Source organism: Sorex araneus, chromosome 7, assembly GCF_027595985.1.
Source record: "Sorex araneus isolate mSorAra2 chromosome 7, mSorAra2.pri, whole genome shotgun sequence".
NCBI lineage: Eukaryota > Metazoa > Chordata > Mammalia > Eulipotyphla > Soricidae > Sorex > Sorex araneus.
In genome coordinates this window covers 70587049-70607521 of record NC_073308.1, presented here as the reverse complement: position 1 = coordinate 70607521, position 20473 = coordinate 70587049, and the positions used below count along the sequence as shown (strand labels likewise).

The following is a 20473-nucleotide window of genomic DNA, read 5'->3' as shown; positions in this document are numbered from 1 at the left end:
CTAGTCCCTTCTCTCTTCAAACACAGCATGTGGGAAAGAACATTCCGTGCTTGTCCTTCTCCCTCTGCTCAGCCTGATGCCCTCCACTTCTGCCCACGCTGCAGCAAACTGCAAGATTTCATCTTTTTGTTAGAGCTGACCCCTGTCCCATCGTGTAACTGGAGCCTCCATTCCACTCCAGTTTCCAAAGCCAGTGGCAACTGAGATGATTAAGAAGGCCCAGGAACACAGACAACTCTCAAAACACTGGTTTATTTTAGGGATGTTGCATTATGACTAAATTTGGAAAAATCATTAAAAATTTGGAAAAAGTCAAATCAACAACGGCCAACTGGCATAACGCAGTGGGAGTATTTTGGAGTTTTGAACAGTTATTGATGGAGTACATGTAAGTTGAAACACATGAGTCATGTTGGAGGGGTATGACACAGGATCTTCTACTTCCCTTGCACATATCTGACCCTGGCTTGATTCCTGGCACTGCATATGGTCCTATGAGCACTGCCAAAAGTGAACTTTAATTACATGACATTAATTAAAGTTAATTCCATACCAAAAGTGAGTCCTAAGTATAAATCCAGGAAGAAGCCCTGACCATGATCAGGTTTGGCCACAAAACCAAATAATAATAATAATAATAATAATAAAATTAAGACAAAAATTCTCTACTAAATGTTATGATATTTTTCTACACGGTAACTTACTTTTGAATAAATATTAAAAACAGGTGGTGATTACATTATAAGCAGCTCCAGTATTATTTATATTCTAGAAATTATTATAAGCACTTGATATGTGCAGTACTTAAAACTGTATTTTATGAGCCAATAGCATTGGATTTAATTCTCATGAGGAGCCAAAATGCAGAGCAGTAATTTGTGCCCCACAAACCAGGCTGCTTCTCAAACTTTATCGACTCCAATGCCTCTAAAAGAAAGAAACTGCTCATAGTCCTTATTATGAATATTAATATTTTAATGAAATATATCAGTCTGTTGCAATACAAGGATTTTTTAAAATTTGGGTTCATTTTAGAAAGCAAAGTAACAAATACTTTCTTAAGCCAATTGTTCCCACAGGACCTTATGTTAGAGTATCAGTACACAATGGGGGATCAGTTATTGCTAATAAAGCTGAGAGTATCTTTCTAAATAATAATCATATAGAAAATATAACAATTTCCCTTGCCGTTCTAGAACCATGGATCAGGAATAGGCTAAAGAAGCCCGAGTCAGTGCCTAACATATAGGTGACCCAGATTCAATCCTCAATACCCCGTATGATTCCCCAAGCCTTCCAGGAATAAATCCTGAACACAGCTAGGAGAGGTCCAACAATCAAAATCAAAGAAACAAAAAGAATCCATGAGTGTTAAGGAAGAAGAACAAGGGGAGTTAGAGGAAACGTGCAGTGGGGTCTAGCTTTTGCTTCTACCTATCAGAAGACTGGAGGTATCAAGGTTTCTTGCAGCTATCTGGATCTGCAGTTATTCTGAATATCCAGTTACTCTGGAATGAAATCAGTTACATCCTCTGGCTAGTTTTACATTAGTGCTGTGCAGAGCAGAAATGTGCTTATTGAACAGAGATCCCCAGAGCAAGAGTAAATTTGCTTCCTCAATACAAAGGATGAGTTGGCATGGGGTTAAGGACACCCCGTCCACCCATCCGTCCATCACAGCTAAAGGGAGAAGGGGTTCTTGAATCAGAGTGATTTCTTTTGGTATTAGTGTTTCCCTAGGTGATTCCCTTTTTATTAAAGTAAAAGGCTTATTAAACCCTTTTGAATGACAAATTTGTTTTAGAGTTGCAAAGAAAGCACATTCAATCACACAATCACGTCACATCATGCTGAAGGGCGTGTTTTGTTTTCTGTGGAAAGAATTATGGCAAACAAGTACTGGTTAGATATCACAAAGTTGGCTGAAATGCTTTAATCTGATGTGTTTCAGACTCGAGGGCCCCTTCTGTCCTTAGCAAAGGGAATGCTGGAAAGCTTACCTTCTCTCCTTCCAACCCTGGAAACAATTTTAAACATGAGTGTTCCTTGATCTCAGTCCCTCTATTGGAACTGCACTCTAATTTCAGTTGACTGTAAATGCAAGCATCAAGAATTTATGAATATACATATTTTCTGATCACACAATCCATAAATCAAATACAAATATCAGCAAATGCATATTTTTGTAAGTAAGAAAGCAGTATAGTAATTCAAACAAACTCCACTCATCCATTCCGTGTTGCTTGTCCAAGATAACACTTCGGAGGGCAATAAAACGGTGGCCCATAGAGACAGGACTGCAGCTAATGTCAATGATGACTTATTTCTTTACTGGTGAGTAAAATGAGGCAGAAATGCTCTCTTACTTTTACTGAGGTAACATATACCTATTTCACTATCTTAGCCATGCTTAGGTCTGGGTTTCAGTGACAATTGTATTTGTTCTGTGATCACCATCACTATTTATCTACAAAAATTTTCTTTATTTTTTGTTTCAAACAAGAGATTGTTTCTTTCCAAAAAAACACTGTGATACTTTTCCCAATTTAGGGTATGGGATAAACATTACTATTTGGGGTAAGATTAATTTTGACTGTTTTCGTTATCCATTTTTTATAAAATTAAAGAATAATCTTGATAAGAATTAGTATTGAGATTACGTTATAACATTGGTCCTTAATGAACTATTATACAATTAAAAAATTTCTGACTTCAGCTAAGATTAAAATTACTGAAAGTGGATATTTTCCCTAAGAATATTCATAAGTCAAATATATATCATCGTTTTTTAAAATATCAGTCTTTTAAGAATGAAATGAATCAGTATACTGATTTCAAAATCTTAATGATTGAAAGACTGACATGAATGTTTTATTATTTTTTTTTTCTCGGAGCCTGGCAAGCTAGCGAGAATAATTCACCAGCATGGCAGAGCCTGGCAAGCTACCCATAGCATATTCGATATGCCCAAAACAGTAACAAATCTCACAATGAAGACGTTACTGGTGTCCACTTGAGCAAATGACATGAATGTTTTAATGCTATTAAAAGAGATCATGTTACTGTGCTCTTTTAACATTCTATTATTTTAATTCCTCACTCAATTGAGTTATAAACAAATATTACTTGAAAATAAAAACTATCTTTTTATCCAGTACAAATAATTATGGAAAATGTGAAATATGAATAAAAGTGGAATTGAAGGGGGAAAATATGTCTATCAGATGAGTTAAATGAGTGCTTAAATTTATATGATCCTCTTAAAATTTAGAACTATTAAGTTATGTTCTAAAGTTGTTTCTTAACTTTATTGGCTATCATATTTTAAGCCAAAAATTAGAGCTCACTTTCAAATTGATATTAAATTACTTTGAAGTATTATGGATGCACAGCACCAAGAAGATAGCTCCAATAATTTTTTCTCATTAATTTAACAAAACTGCATTGAAATATATAATGCATCCTTGTACCCTATTGCAGAAAACAGTTTCTTTCACTTTAATGCTTATCTTGCACAGAGAATATGAATATGAAAGAAAGAGATCAACATTCATTTCCCAGTTTCTGAAAATAAAGTGAAGGCAAGCCTGAGGACATTAGAGCAAACTATGTATCTCCACATGGGAATTAGAATTCTTCCATAGAATCACATGTAGACACTTTCCACAATTAATATGGGTCTGGAACAAGATTTGGAAATTTATTATTTGAGAACCTGTTACAGAAGCAGCTCTCAGTGGCGTAAGGGAACCAACTCAGTGTTATGTTCTACAGATGGGCTCACTGCCATCATTGAATCCCTAACTTTTATTTTATGTCCAAGCAAATTGATTAGGGTTGCTGGAGAGAGCATCTAACTCTACCACAGCCTCTGCAAATGCTGCTTCGAAGTAAATTCAGCTACAACCCGTGTGAGTGTAGGAAACAGAAATTGATTTTTACTTTAAATGTGAACATTCAGTGTGTAAAATACAGCTATTGATGTTTTTAATATGAATAATGATGAGTTCAAAATACAATTCACAGCAACCATTTTACTGGCTTCTATCGTACACTTTCAAGCAACATTAATGACCAATTTCATACTGAATGTGTCATCTGTTCTTAACAGGACAATTTATTTCAAGGAGTAAATGATCAAGATCAGATTAGAAACATATTTACAAATGGCTGACTCTCTCAAAGGAAAATGGAAAAAAACTACTCATAAAGAGGCCGCTTCTCTAGAGGTATTAAAACACCCTAAGAAGATAAATTTCTTAGCGATTGGCATCTCTCAATTCCTGTTATTGTTAAGTCACTGAACCAAGGACCATTTAGAAGCTGTGTTGTGGGCCAAATATCCCAAGTTCAAGTTTTTAAATTGAGTCCAGTGATAGCCACACATGGTGGTTTAATCAAATTTTTGAGCAGATACAGCTACTAGTCTGTGAAATTGAATGTTAGTTGTTGCCTGCAATCAGTTTCACCCAGAGCAAGAAAACTGAGAACAAAAAGTTATGCATCCTGCATACTCAATGAAGAGACTTCCCACCCAGTTTATTTCCTGGGGTTATGTGACAAATCGCCACATACGTGCATGCACGCTGGCTGAAATCGAAAGGCTTTATTTTCTTATCACACTGGAAAACAGGAGCCCAGGATGAAGGTGTGCCAGACTGTGCCCCTTCCCTGGAGGCCAGCAGGAAGACTTTCCTGGACTCCGCAGCTTGCCGAGATGGTAGGCAGCCTGGGAACAGAGCTCCAGCCTCTGCCTCCCTCTTCACGCAGCCTCCTTCCCTCTTCTGGGGCTTTATTGTTTTCTTCTCTTATAAGCACATGTCACTGGACTCAGTATCCAGCATAAAAAAATCCAGGATCATTTTGTGTCAAGTCTAAATGGAATATACTGCAAAGTTCCTCCAGCAATTGCATACTGGGGGGTGGGGTTAGGTGTGGGGAAGGAAGGAAAGAAGGAAAGTGAGGGAGGAATGGAGGGAGGAAGGGAGGGAGGGAGGAAGGAAGGAAAGTAAGGAGGGAAGGAGGGAAGGAAGGAAGGAAGGAAGGAAGGAAGGAAGGAAGGAAGGAAGGAAGGAAGGAAGGAAGGAAGGAAGGAAGGAAGGAAGGAAGGAAGGAAGGAGGGAGGGAGGGAGGGAGGGAGGAGGGAGGGAGGGAGGGAGGGAGGAAAGAAGGGACGGGGAAGGGAGGAAGGAAGGAAGGAAGGAAGGGAGGGAGGGAGGAAGGGAGGGAGGAAAGAAGGGACGGGTAAGGGAGGAAGGAAGGAAGGAAGGAAGGAAGGAAGGAAGGAAGGAAGGAAGGAAGGAAGGAAGGAAGGAAGGAAGGAAGGAAGGAAGGAAGGAAGGAGGGAAGAAGGGACGGGGAAGGGAGGAAGGAAGGAAGGAAGAAGGAAGGAAGGAAGGAAGGAAGGAAGGAAGGAAGGAAGGAAGGAAGGAAGGAAGGAAGGAAGGAAGGAAGGAAGGGAGGGAGGGAGGGAAGAGGGAAGGAGGGAGGGAGGGAGGGAGTGAAGAAGGAAGGAGGGAGGGAGGGAAGGAGGAATGGCAGAAGGAGAATGGCATTAGTAGCACTGTAGAACTGTTGTCCTGTTCTTCGTGGATTTGCTGGAGTGGGCACCAGTAACATCTCCAATGTGAGGCTTGTTGCTGTTTTGGGCACATTAGTCAATGGCGAGAATATGCCTTTAGTTGAATTCTATAGAGGCTGAGGATCATCCCCTCCTCTGGACAAGAAATATAGATAGTTTCTTCTTCAGGAAGCACAGACACTTCCTGCAGATGGTCAAAAAGGATGTTTGAGTCTTGCATGTGCAGCTGTGACAGGGCGTGCTCCAGGCTTCCGGCGCTGCTCCGTGAGCTCAACCTCAGCGCGGCCGGAAAGGGAATGTCAAACGTGGAAGCCCACGGCTAGTTTCAATGCAACAGATTCAGAGGCGGGTGCACAAGAGCCAGATCCCACACTCAACATAGCAGATCCTCCGGGGGCACCTCCGTGTTTCCGACCCTGTGAACAAATCCTACCATTTCTCCCTAATACCTGACCAGTGCTGCTCACACAAAATGGAGTAGAATTCTCACCAATGCACGGATTCAATCAAGCAGTTTACTTAGTACACACTCAGAGGGGGTTGGACGCTCTATTGCTTTTACCCGATTCATCTGTCACACTGTCGTCCCATTGTTCATCGATTTGCTCAGGCGGGCACCAGTAATGTCTCCATTGTGAGACTTGTTACTGTTTTTGGCATATCAAATACACCACAGGTAGCTTGCCAGGCTCTGCCATAGAGCAGGATACTCTTGGTAGCTTGCAGGGCTCTCCATGAGGGACAGAGCACTCGAACCCAAGTTGGCAACGTGCAAGGCAAACACCCCACATGCTGTGCTATCGCTACAGTCCTACCTGATTCATCTATAAACAGATATTTTAATTTGAAGTCAGCATTATTCTCTAAAATGAACTGCCTAAATATGTACAGTTTATCCCTCTGATCAGATGGCATGATTTCTTCTAAAACAAATGTTCACTTTTCAAAATACTTATCTTTAAATTGTATACTGTTTTACTTCATAATTCTAGATAACACTTTTAAATGCATTCCATGAGAGGATTGCCTTATAGGTGAGAATATTTTATTAGGAGGTTTGTTCACTTCTATTGATGAATAGTACTGCTTTTAGCCCGTTCAAGAGCTATGCTTCTTATTCCAAGTTCTTAGGAAGCCAATAATAGGAGAGCAAATCCCCAATATATTTCTTTTTTGTCTTTTCTAAAGGTTAATGGTCTAGTTTCTGAAGTAACCATTTAGGAAATGTTAACTTTATGCTAATTCAAATTATTCTCCCAAAAATCTGCCCCGAAATAACCCCTTGCCATTTCATTCTATACCTGCAAGAAAATAAAAATGCTAAGATCCCCATGGTGGATCCAGCAAATGGGAAAGAAATGCATTAAACATATATTACTAAACCGGCTTAGGACTATTCGTTTTTTGGGTTCTTTTTTTGCAATAGCTACGTTGGCATATATCTTGACTCTTTCATTTTTACTTAAGAAAGTTAAAAATAACCATCAGTGCACAGAGTCAACATTTTGCTTTGATATTTATGCCAGAAGAAGGAAAATCTCCTTAGAAAACTAAGCCATGTTGAGCTTGGTAAAAGAGTGTATGATCTGAGTGATGAAACCTAGCTACTTAGAAGTGCAGGGGGGCGAGTTATGATCCGGGGCAGGTGGAAAATTTAAGACTTTGGTTCCTTGAAAATTCATTCATGAGATAAATGGATGATGATCTTTTCATGAAGTTTCAGGTATTCAAAATATCAAGACAAAGTATTGTCTGAGGGGAAAAGGTTAAATTTTCCAGATGTCTTAGCATTAAAATATGGGAGCAGGGAAGCAAAGGTTTTAGCAATAATTGCTAACTACCCTTTTCTCTACTATGAGACGATTTGTATTCTTCAGACATTTCCTGTCCCAATCTAAAGGCTAAATTCATTAAGCTCTACCCATTTTCTTTAGGCAAAATATAAGAGTATGCATAACATTTTCTTATCATTTCCTTCAAAATGGTGCTGCTTACAAAAGTGCAGTTTTCTCAAAAAAGCAATTAGCCGTGATAAGCAATATTTTTGAAGTTGATTCTTTTCAAGTTGTCTGGTCCGTGTCTCATTACTAAAATAATAAACAATAAGAATTTAAAAATTAAAACTACCTCTCTTATGGTATGCTTAAGATGATCACATAAATAAATATCTCAGGGTTGGAGCAATAGCACAGCAGGTAGGGCATTTGTCGTGCACGCGGCTGACACGGGTTCGATTCTCAGCATCCCGTATGGTCCCCCAAGCACTGTCAGTGGTAATTCCTGAGTGCATGAGCAAGGAGTAACCCCTGTGCATCGCCAAATATGACCCCAAAAGCAAATATGTATATATACACACATATATATAACAACTGTCACAATAAAATGAATGTATGATGTAATAATGCATGTGTTTTTCAATAAATCAAAACTCTGAATATTGCCCAACACTTCCAGGTGCCCCAGGATCAAAGACACTGTCAGAGCAGTTTGACTTAGATCTTTCATTTTACGAACACAAATCTAAACTGAAAAAATCACGTCTCTTTTCATCCATTTTGATGCATCTGTCTGGATAGCAGAGGGCCAATATTGTGAAATTAACAGATCAATAAAAAGAACCTGGAGAAGATTATAAGATAGAAGCCCAGATTCTCTATTAGTGAGCAAGAGGGTGAGGGTGAAGAGTTAAACATATGAAAGAACCTCCGAATATTGTGATTATAGGGCAGCAGTGGATTTTTGTGCCTACAATTTTTTTGATATTGGGTAGAACAGAAGATTCACTTCTGAACAATAATGTGATGGTCACATCATGCAATGTGGGTGACTAATTAAAAAAAAATGGGCCTGTGCATTTCTGACCACTCACTCTTTCCTGGATCACTGGCTCTGAGACAAGACAGTGGCCAGCCCTGGGGAGCTCCTGCAGAGTTAGAAATGGTGGCCTCCACTGAACAACTGTGTGAGTTAGTCATCACTGAAGCAACCCACCCAGCCCCAGTCAACACTGTCAGGGCAATGATCTGAGGGATCTTAAGTCACTGACTACATTAGTGCCAAGAATACTGTAGGCGTTTGTCACCTAGAAAGCCGTAATCCTCACAGCCTTCGGCATCACCCCCGTGTGGATTTCAGCACTCCGCTTTCTGGCCCTTGGGATTATAGTTGTGGATGCCATCGGGGTCTTGAGTGACATCAGGCTCTCTCCAGCGGCTCACTCCTGAGCAGGGTTTTGCACTGAGATTTGATGTATCGGGCAGTACTACAGAGTCAGCCGCAGTCTCTGTGACTATGCATGTCAGAATTCATCCTGAGTGCCCGCATTGACTTCCTGTCATGTCTCGCCACAGCTAGCCTTTGAAGTCACACAAGGGCCTTATGAAGGACTTTACCCAGGCACTTCAGGGGGTATTCAGGAGATAACCTAGCTCTGTTTCCCTGAATTGCAATGCAATGTGCATTATAACTTAGTCTCTGCGGCCAGACTTGAATGCTTCCCATCACGGCTTATCATCAGACATATCCCTGTAAGCTTGTCCCAGTTGCTCCCAATGCCTGGATGTTGCTGCTGGCCCCATCTCTTGCCCTGACATGGGTGCCAATAGCTAAGCACGTTCCTTCATAGGCAAAGCCACATGTGAACACACTGCCCTGTCCAGACACTCTCGTGGCCTGTCCTGGCACTTACACTTGAACCTGAGGCAACAAGGAACCTCAAATGCATGAAGTTCATGGAAGTTCATTCCGCAATATTTTTTTAAAGAGATTTTCCCCAAAACAATCCTAATAAAAGTTTCAAAGAAAATATTGAAAAGCAGAAGAGAAAAGAAGTTAGTCACACACAAGACAACTGCCATCAGGATGTCAGGTTGCACCAGGATTCCTCAGCAGTAAACTTAGTTGCCGAGTTCATATGTAAGTGTATATTGTATATTGTGCGGTTTTTGGGGGGAGAGGTTGGGGGGTTTTTGGTCACACCCTGCAATGCTTGGGGGTATTCCTGACTCTGCACTCATGAATTATTCCTGGATGGGACAATTCCATATGAGATGCCGAGGATGGAACCCAGGTTGGTCACATGAAGGCAAATGCCTTACTCACTTTACTAATGCTCCGGCTCTAGAGATTGTATATTATCCAAAACACTTAACAAAAACAAGGGGTAAGCATGGATGTTTTATCACATAAAGGTGCCTTTCAGAAATGAAGGGATATGGGCCTTCCAAAACAAACCAAAGTTGTGGGGGTTTATTACCACAAGATCTGCTTTATGAAAAATGTTGAAAGGAGTTGTTCAAGCTGAAATAAAAGGAGGGAGATTAGTGATAAGAAAACATATGACTGAAAACAGATGGTATAGGAAGTATGCGGTTAAACTCAGAACACTTCAACCCTATAAATACAACGATGCATTAACCACTTAACTCTAGAGATCAAAGGACAAAAGTACTATAAATATGGCTAAAATAATTTTAATGAATACACAAAGTAAAAACTACAAACTGTGGTATTAAGAGCATAAGAAGTGGAGAAGAGGACCTAGAATGCTTTAATGTCAGTGTAGTGGGATAGATGTCAGTGAAAAGAAAGTAGAATCTAAGAGAAAATGAATCATTTTTCAGACACATATCATGTGAACCAGAAAATGTAATGAAAACTGGAAACTAGAAATGTACGTACATTCAAATATTCATGCTGGGGCTAAGAAGAATGTTCCAATGGTTCATACGTGAAGCACATGATTAACCTGAATTTAAACTCCCGCACTCCATGGTCCCCTAGACCCTGGACATAGCCCTGGTGACCCCTGAGCACTGGGCAGTGAGCAACATCCCATTGCTGGGCCCAGATACCACCTAAGAAAGACAAACATCATCAGACATGGCCCCTATTAATAACACGTGTATTTTCAACCTATGAAATACAGGTATAAGATGTGCGCAGAGGAGGAGGAACAACTTATATTGGTAGCAGACATCTGATTTCTGAAAAGGAACAAAAAAAGACAAATGTAAAGGAAGGAGAGAGTTGTAAAAATCAAAATGAAGAATGAAGTGTGAAGTGTTTCTGGCTCCATCTGGTAAACAAAACCAATTCTTCAGACCTGGAATTAAAACATTAAGGAAGACAAATCAATTACAGTAAAGAAGTAACTATAGATGTTGTCAAAATTCATAGAATTATAACCAAGTGATCTTTTCAAATTTTTGCGGTTTCAGTTGAGGATATGAATGAAGTGAATGTTTTTCTTGGAAATGCAAACTAACAAAATGAACCCAAGAAAGCTGGTCTGGGAAACTTCATGCGCCATTGACCGTTCGAGAGATAAATTTCTCTGATAGCTTTTGCCCAGATGCTTTCACGGGGGAATTCTTCCAGAAGTAACAGTAACAGAAAACTGCAGGGAAACTTCCATTTTTCAGAGCACGGTGGGAAAAATGAAAAATGCTTATTCTTTTGTAGAAAAAGTCTTATTACAGAAACACACACCCTCAAAACACACAGCCCCTTCACACAGATTCAAACTCTAACAGGGTTAAGATAACTGGAATAATTGAGTATTTAATAAAAAGCAAAGTGTACAGCACAGCCCTGGAATGGTAATGCAAGTATTAGGTAACTGTAACTAGAAATCAACATATTTATCAAGTCAATGGAGACAGTCCTATACATTTTCTAAAATGCAAAACAAAATTGCTTTTAATAAAATTCAGCTTCTGTTTTTGGTTTAAGATAGTATTGTGATGTAGGATAGATTCTATGTAACTATGTATGCATAAGTGTAATAGTGTTTCTATGTTGAATGAGAAGGAATCAAGCAATTCTAAAATGTTTCTTTTTTTAGAAATTATGCTGAAGAGATTGGACAGGAGTTGAGACTGATGCCTTGAATATGACTTACCTAGTCAGACCCCAGAACTTTCTGGTACCCCCTGAATCGCTGAAGGCAGCCAGAAGACCCCTGAGCACAGCATGTGTGAGCCACTAGCAAGCGACTTCCGGCATCACTGTGTTCCTCAGGCAGCAGGACAAGGTGTCAGGAATCTATTAGAATCTCTCAGCACAAATTGGAATCCCCTCACTCTACAAAAAAAAAAAAATAATAAGCAACCAAAAAAGCACCACCACAGACTCTGTTCTCTCAGTTTTTTATTATAGTATTTTTCAGGAAGGACTTGACCGGAATCCTAGGAAAAACATTAAGAAATGGGGTCAGACACAACATTCGCAGAGTCATTTTGAATCATCATTCTTTGAAAACACTATCTGGAAAATCTAGGAAGATCACTAGGAGTATTGTGATCAGTAAGGAGATGGCACAGTTTTAGACCTGGCAGCCAAAGGGCTAAATGAACTTCTGATGGGGATAAAGTACTTTGACTTTGATAAAGTACAAAAACAGAGCCCCAAAATTTAAGTGTGAAATGCAAACATGTGCAAAATCTCATCTGTAAGAGAGAGAGTATGGGTGTACAAGCCCTTGGGAAATGTTAAAAGAGACTCTAGCACAATGAGAGACAATTTCTGGAGGAAGAGTCAGCTTTCGGGACCATAAGTTAGTTCAAAGGGCTGAGTGCAGCTTCGCTTGTGGAAGGCCCAGGTGTCATTCTCAGGGCTCATGTGTCCTGGGCAAGCATGGCTGGGTGTAGCTGTGGAACAAAGGAAAAAGAAAGGAATACGCAGTATCAAAGGAATGTTATTTTGCCCCTAAATTAACCTACAAATTTAATTTAATCCTAGTAAAAATACCAACACTATATTTTTAGAACCTAGATTCCAAAGTTAAAATAGAATTGAAAAGTCAGAAATGTCATAAAATAAAAAAAAAGAAAGAGAGGGAGATTTATGACTCTCTACCACTTTTAAATTATAATAATTATAGCAGCATGATAAAGAATAGTAAGAATATGTATGTGTTGTTAAGCACCAGCAATCATGGTTTTTCTATTTTGTTTAAGTTTTATCTAAACCGGTGGTTCAGCATTATATAATTTATATTTTATGAGTTTAGTAAAAATATTTTAAAATGAAAAACACATTTGAGAACTACGTAGGAAAAATTGTAAAACATTGAAGGACAAACATTTTTTAAGTAACTTACTCTGAATTCTCAAATAAAACAAGCAAATGTTTAAAAATCAAAATGAGATGTGATTAAATCACATTTTTTTCTTGTAGAAGGAGATAAACGAGTTACTGTGAATCATATTATAAATGAGCATCAACACTATGAGTCAGTGGGAACTTTTGTATTTGGGTATTTTCATTGAAATTCAGAGTTAAATACTAATGGGTTTTTTTTTTGATGCTAAATGAATTGAAAGCATCCCTTATATTAAAAGAAATTATGGGGGTTAGAGAGCCTTTCTAAAGAAGGTCAGATGTTCTGTAGACCCACAATATGATGTTTCTTTCCTTACTGCATGCCATGTCTTTGAGAGTTATAATGAAAATGAGGACTGTGGAGGCAGAAATCACATTTTGCTTTTGCTTTGTTTTGTCATTTGTCTACTGGCTTGTTTTCTTTCATAGCGGGACTGATGTTATGAATCACCAAACTTCAGCACTGACTCACTTGAACAAAGAAGCAAATCTATTCATCTCACAAGTGTTTCCTCCTTTCCTACAGGGGGATTGGGTGGCTAACACATGGGACGTGTTCTAAATTGACAGGCCTGGGTCTAATGCTCATTCTGACAGCTCTTCTAGCTGTTTCGTTGCTTAAAAAATTGGAGCAACAGTCTTGTCACTGCTCAAAATCATCCTGTGATAGTTCTGGGTAAGCCGCAAAGTTCTCTTAGATTCTAAATGGCAGGAAATGCTCCAAAAGTTCCGTCAGATAACTGGATATGCACTCTATCTATTGCCAACGTTATGCGTGACACCACACAGCTATGGGAACAGCATTTTAGGGGAAAGGTATACTTTCTCCCCAAAAATTTTAGAGGTTTTTCTAATAATGGATCAGGCCTCCAGTTAAATGTTATTTTCAGTTCATGATGGCTTGCTCACCCCTGATGATGGCATAGAGCAAGGTTAGATCTCATCTGATAATTCTCTTCTCCTAGGAAACTGAAAGTCATAATGAGTACTCAGGCAGCTAAGTCATAGAACTGAGTCACCACCATGTCACACTGTAGAGAACCCAGCTTATTTTCTCATGAAATTTCAATAAAAAGCACTTTTATTAAAACAGCATTTGATTATAAATGGCTTTAGGTTTTAGGTGTGCATCATAAACCAACATCTGAATATAGTACATTACATTCACCACTAGAAGTCTAATTTCCTCCTTCACCGTGTAATTGACCCTTTCAATTCAACTTGAATTACCCTCACTTCTTCCCTCTTCCTTCTGGTAATCACTAATTTGGGAAGATGGCTTTTGACCTATTACAGGTGTTTCACACTTAGTTACCTTTTTTATATTGCTAAAAATCTTAGTGTATTCTTTCTCTCTGTCTCTTACTCACTCTACACACACAAACACACACACACACACACACACACACAAAGGCACACATACATATGGGACTGGAGAGCTAGTACAGTAAGTAAGGCATTTGTCTTTTATATAGTAGACCTAGGTTTGATCCCTGGCGATACATAAGTCCACCAAGTCACACCAGGACTGTTCATTGAACACAGAACCAGGACAAGCCCTGAGCAGTGCCAGGTGTGGCCAAAACAAAATAAAATAAAAAATAAAACCAACCCAAATTTTAGCACACATGTAAATTTAACAGCATCATCATCATCATCATCATCATCATCATCATCATCATCATCATCATCAACATCATCATTATTATTATCATTATTTTGATTTTGGCCTGCACCCCGAGATCTGGGGCTCTTCCTGGTTCCCTGCTCATGGTCACTCTGTGTTTAGGGGCATCCTGGAAGTGCTAGGGATAAGCTGCAGCACACAGAATGAAAGACAATATCTCAACCATTTCTTAAAAATGAAAGCAAATGTGGGTACAAATGCAATAGATGTGCTGGTTTCTTTTTAAATAAAGAAGTCAACCTTGGCTGTATATTTGATCCTGTAGAACATAGAACATCTTCCGTGTCCTTAAGATTTGACTTCTCATTTAATTTTATAACCATCAAAGCTGGAAGCAACACTTTGCATAAAGACGTAGTGCAGGATATGAGAAGTATGTTAAGGACCATTTTGGAAATTATTGAGAACTCTGTCCTATCCCAAGTCAAAAATTGTTTAATGTTTTTTTCTAGAAAGCTTGTTTCAAACCTATGTTTCTTTAGAGCTCAGCAAATTCTTCTTGACCTTTTCCTGGCAGATGGCTGGCGTTTTTCATTTCAATGGAGTGTGGTTTATGAACCCAACTTGTTGTAGAATCAAAATTTGAAGAGAAGTATTTCTGAAACTGTGTTACCACATAGTTCAGATGAACAATCATAACTCTTACAATAAAATCTTTGAGTAAGCTATTTTCAATCATAAAATAATATGTAGCTCTTAACATTTCTGAAGAACCAGTTTTCACCTTAGTCTTCGTTTTTCAACTTTTAAACATTTTTTTATCTTTTAACATAAATGTTACACTTTTTCCCTGAACTGACGTTTTTGACCATTGAGTTTTTAAAAACAATCTGATAAAGAACAGTTTTGAAAGCCATAAATTATGAAAAATATTTAAAAATCAGATACTTGTTCAATCAAAACTGTAAAAGCATCACATTTCTATTTCAATAATGCACTTAAACGTTGTTTTCCTAGGTAAAACCTTACTTCTGTTTGTAATAATAAACATTTATATTTGTCTTTGCAAAGGTTTGAAAACACACAACTGTTAAGGGCATTTTATAGTATCATGAAGCACAATGCTAATTCTGCTGACTTTTTTTGATTATGTTTATCCAAAGGTTCACACAGAGAGTAAAACCTAAATATTCATTGTTACATGCTGCAGCTGCATTTGCTCCATTTGCAACTTTCTGAATCAACATTTCTGCAGCACCATCCCTACAGACTCCAATGCACTTTTTCTATTGTAAACCTTCATTTGTGAAAAATTGATTGGGTTTGAGATATGTGTGTGGTTGTGTGTATATAGAATGTATGTGCCCTTTAAAAGGATAATAACAGTAATTCCTACATATATATTTCATAAACATACCTTACATAAAGTAATAACTACCCTGTTAGAAAAAAATCAATTATTTTATTTAACTGAATTGCAAACTTTGGGCAGCCCTTATACCTTATTATAAACTTCTGGAGCTGGGCATTATTAATTTTAGAAATTCTTGAAAACAGTACCATTTGGTAAAGGGGTTTCATGAATTTAATTCCTATACTTAAACTATTAACTATTTCTGACATCTTAATAGCAGTATGTAACATGAGATCTTATCCTACAGTGTAGAACTTTTTCGTTTCTCTAATTAAATAAGAAGTCTCATAAGATGTAAGTCAAATTTTTTCATTAAAATATTCTTTTTCTTTATTTGAATATTAAAAGATATTACTTTGGTTTCCTCAGTACACTGCATGCTTAGTATTAAAATGTCATTTTAGTTTGGCTGGTTCCATAATCTCTGAAGCCAGAGACAAATTAGGTAAATTTGTGGGTTTTTTTCACACCACAATGGTTATTACCTGTAAATACATGTAGCAAAATGATTTGACATGTTTTCATTTCCTTGTCAATTTAGGTGTTGTACAACCTGGTAGCAAAGAGACTGCTGCATTGTCGTCAGTATTTTTACCTCTTGTGTCTAAATGTAGTCACTTATTCATAGCTAAAAAATAATTTGCCCTAAAATAGGAATAAATATTGCAAATACATTGTCAAATAAATGCCAGGACTTCACTATATCACTGTCATCACTGTCACCTCGTTGTTCATTGATTTGCTTGAGCGTCTCCATTCGTCGCAGCCCTGAGATTTTAGAAGCCTCTCCTCTCCTTACTCGTCTTTCCCAATGATTGGAGGCTCTTTCAGAGTCAAGGGAATGAGACCTGCTATTGTTACTCTATTTGGCATATGAATAAACTACAGGGTCAAATTCAAATACACCATGGGGACCTTACCAGGCTCTTCTGTCTGGGCGGTATACTCTTGGTAGCTTGCCGGGCTCTCCCAGAGAGACACCAAATGTATATCAGAGAACACAAGCAAGTATGTTAAAACCAAACACATGTGTGCTGTTTTAGGCACATCTGTGGGCTAGACTATAAGAGGTCATGTGGCTGCTTTGCGGCTGCACACTTCCAGGAGCTTTGTTTTATGTAGTCTCTGGATCTTGGCTGTTTATGGGATTACATTGCAGGGCGGGGGAGGTAGTTTCTGGGTGTGACTGTCAAGCTACTGGAAGATGGGGGGTCTGGGTGGAGGAGGCCCAATCCCAATCTGAGCAGGCTTGGAGATCTCAGCCCCAGGTCCTGCATCCCTGGGTCCCTCTGCTTGTTCCTCCTTGCGTGAGGCACATCCGAGTGGGTGGAGAGTGGCCTTGAGCATGGCTGTGGCTGGGTTCTGGAGGTTTTAGGCTGCCAGGGCTCTGCTTGGAGCGGGGAGAAAAACTCAACCTGCCCCCTCTCCAATACATATATGTATATATGTATATGGCAAATGTATATATGCTATAGTATATATGTGTATAATTTCATTCATTCATAATTTCATTCTTAAATGAAATTTAAGAATCAGCAAGTCTTTCACTTAAGCATCTGTTCATCTGTTCAAAAGACATAAAAATGTGGGTCTACCAAGACATTTATGCAAATATTCATAGCAGTGTAATTTGCATCAGTTTTAAAAGATAGAAACAATAAAATGCCCATAGTGACAGATAATTGAACTGTCAGATATTCAATCTATGGACTATTATTCAGCAATTAAAAGGGATTGAAATTCTGAAACATACAATGACAGGGGTGAATACCAAAACACTATGCTAAGAGAAAGAAGCCAGATAAAAATGCTACCTATCACACAGTTTTATTTATATGAAATTTATAGGAAGGTAAAAAAGAGACAGAAATTAGCAAAGTAGTTGTCCAGGGATGTGGACAGATTAAATGCAAACAAGCAGGAGGGAACTGCAATGTTGGAGGCATTCTTATGCTTCCTGAGGCGAGAGTTGCACAATTATGAAATTTTACTAAAATTCAGCAATTCACTTATAATGAGTGAATTTTATGATACTTAACATATCTACCAATAAAACTATTCTTTAAAGCAATGAGAAAGCTGCATACAAATAAACTTAATTTGGGACTCCAAAAATGTCTCATTTGGCAACTGGAGAGATAGTACAATGGGTAGGGCACTTGCCTTGCAAGCCGCCAACCCGGGCTTAATCCCCAGTATCCTATATGTTCCCCTGAGCACCACCATGTGTGCCCCCCCAAATTAACAAAGCCAGGACTTCAGTTTATCAAAATACACTTGTTTGCACTTGGTTTCAAACATTTATGTCCGTACTTGCTACAGAGCACTGCAGTGGTGGTGTGCGAGGGCTGAGGCCCTTCTCTTTGCCTGCCGCAGTTGTGAAGGGCTGGAGAGATCCCGGGCTCTGTGCTCTAGGAGGAAGCTGCTTGTCTTGTCTGTGGCCAAGCCCGGGTTGACTCCAGTCACTGCTCAGAGCTTATTCCTGGCTCTGTGCTCAGGGATCACTCCTGGCGGGCCCCGAGGAGCTTTGTGGGGTGCTGGAGACATAAGGCAGGTAGGCTGTACGCATGGCAAGAGCCCTACCCACTGTGCCATCACTCTGGCCAGACCCAAAATAGCTTTTAAAATAAAGCTCTAGGGGCTGGAGCGATAGCACAGCAGGTAGGGCGTTTTCCTTGCATGCAGTCGATCCGGGTTTGATTCCCAGCATCCCATATGGTCCCCCGAGCACCGCCAGGAGTGATTCCTGAGTGCAGAGCCAGGAGTAACCCCTGTGCATCACCGAGTCTGACCCAAAAAGAAAAAAAAAATAAAGCTCTATATTTACTCACAGAAAATGTTGGGTTTTTACACCTAGTTGAGGCTCCTGTATATCCAGTATTATGTCAAAATTTCTCAGGCTAAACGGGCTCAGGAGTGAAAGGAGCCTAAGCAGCGCTGCTGGGATGAGCCTGCCCGCCTGGGGCTGTCTCTGCACCGAGGCGCTCCGTAGAGACCTTTTGTGTTTCCAGTCAGCAAGGGCCCAGACCCATCTCTGATGTTGTTTCTTAGCCATGTTTTTAAGTTGCAATTTTCTCCTCTCAATTTTGTTGAGACATAATTCACAAAACTGAAATATGCAGATGTTAAATGTACATTCGTATGAGTTTTGACAAAGATAATGTACCACCCAATCAAGACAGAGAACAATTCTGGGGCTGGAGGGATAGCACAGTGGGGTAGGGCGTTTACCTTGCACGCGGCCAACCAGGGTTTGATTCCCAGCATCCCATATGGTCCTCTGAGCATTGCCAGGGGTAATTCCTGAGTGTATAGCCAGGAGTAACCCCTGTGCAATGTCGGGTGTGACCCCCCCTAAAAAAAAAAGACAGAGGACAATTCATTTGCCATCCACATTCAACACTCCTCTCTGGGTTACTTTGACCTACACCTCTCTCAAGACTCACAAAGAGGCACGTCCTGCCATAGATCTGAAGTTGGGAAGAAATAGACAGGTTTACTCTGAAAATTAATTCTAATAATAACTATCTACGAACCTTTGCCATTACTCACCCTGCCCCTACCTCCAGCCTTGAAGGATCCCTGCATGGGATTTAAATGTTCTTCTTACAAATTATTTTATTCTTATATTTTTATAAATTATTTTTTGCTTCTTTATAGAATCTTGAGATATCATAAAATAATAATTAGAGATACAAAAATAAATGAAGATTAAAAATATATAGCCTCTCGTCCAAGGTACAGAGATCTTTGGGTGTGTAGGAATTTGAGGAGTAAACAGAAAATAACTAGAAATTCCACAAATGCTTTGCAGAGATGTTTTCATAGCGCAGGAACTCTTAAACTATGTGGGTAGACCAAGTGCTTAAGGACAGACGACTGCATGAAGAAACTGGTTTGTATACCCAATAGAGCTCTATGGTATGTATATAAACATAATAATCATAATCGACTACTATTGTGTGCATATGCACAACAGATGACTAGGAGTCAAGAAAAAATAAAATCATGCAATTCGCCACTCCATGCATGGGTCATGTTCAGTGAAGTTAGTCAGAGGAGAGCGACAGATGCCGAATGATCTCTCATACTTAGGCTATCACAAGGCAAACACAACCTAAAATGAGAAATGTCCTGCAAACCGAGGTGACCTTGGGACAGGCACAAGGGCTGAGGACACTGACATCACGGTAGGAGAAGCCCAGAACTCTGGCGGCGGGTACAGTGCACGCACGAAGCCCTGTCATTCGGAGTGTGGTAAGACACGGGCCCTCAAACAAAATTTATAAAATTAAAAAAGAAACTAAGAAAATAAAACCTTTCACAGATTTCATTGTGGGTCGAGAGGGTTGCATACCGTAACGTTCAAGCAGTCAGTCAAAGCCTTGCCGTGAAGCCACGGGACTGTTTCTCGTCAAGGAGCTGTCGGAGAAAGGACTTGGGCCTCTGTGAGACTGAGCGAGCCACTCGTGTTTCTTCACGGCCCCGCACCTTGTGATTGGCTGGGCAGGAGTTCCCTCTCAAGACGACTCTAGAACCAACGGGTCCGTGAGGGAGAGTCCGCTGAGAGGGCGATCCTCAAGCAGGAGAAACTTTTGCACTGAGAAAGAAGTTGCTCATGTAAAATACATTTTCTGGAACTGTTTGCCTTCTCTGCTCCCATTACAAACCGTCGTTTCTCTTCCTGACGTAAAATTATTTTCCTTTCAATCCACCTGCTAAAATCTCAGATGAGAAAGAAACTTAT

The 20473-nt window shown here is 39.4% G+C and overlaps 1 non-coding gene across 1 annotated transcript; it reads right to left on the bottom strand.

The window, feature by feature from the left end:
- Positions 1–1891: 1891 nt before the first annotated feature.
- On the bottom strand, positions 1892–2018 carry LOC129406690 (U6atac minor spliceosomal RNA). Its single transcript, XR_008631165.1, has one exon. It is a non-coding gene; the product is annotated as a U6atac minor spliceosomal RNA (small nuclear RNA).
- Between the last annotated feature and the right edge of the window lie 18455 nt (positions 2019–20473).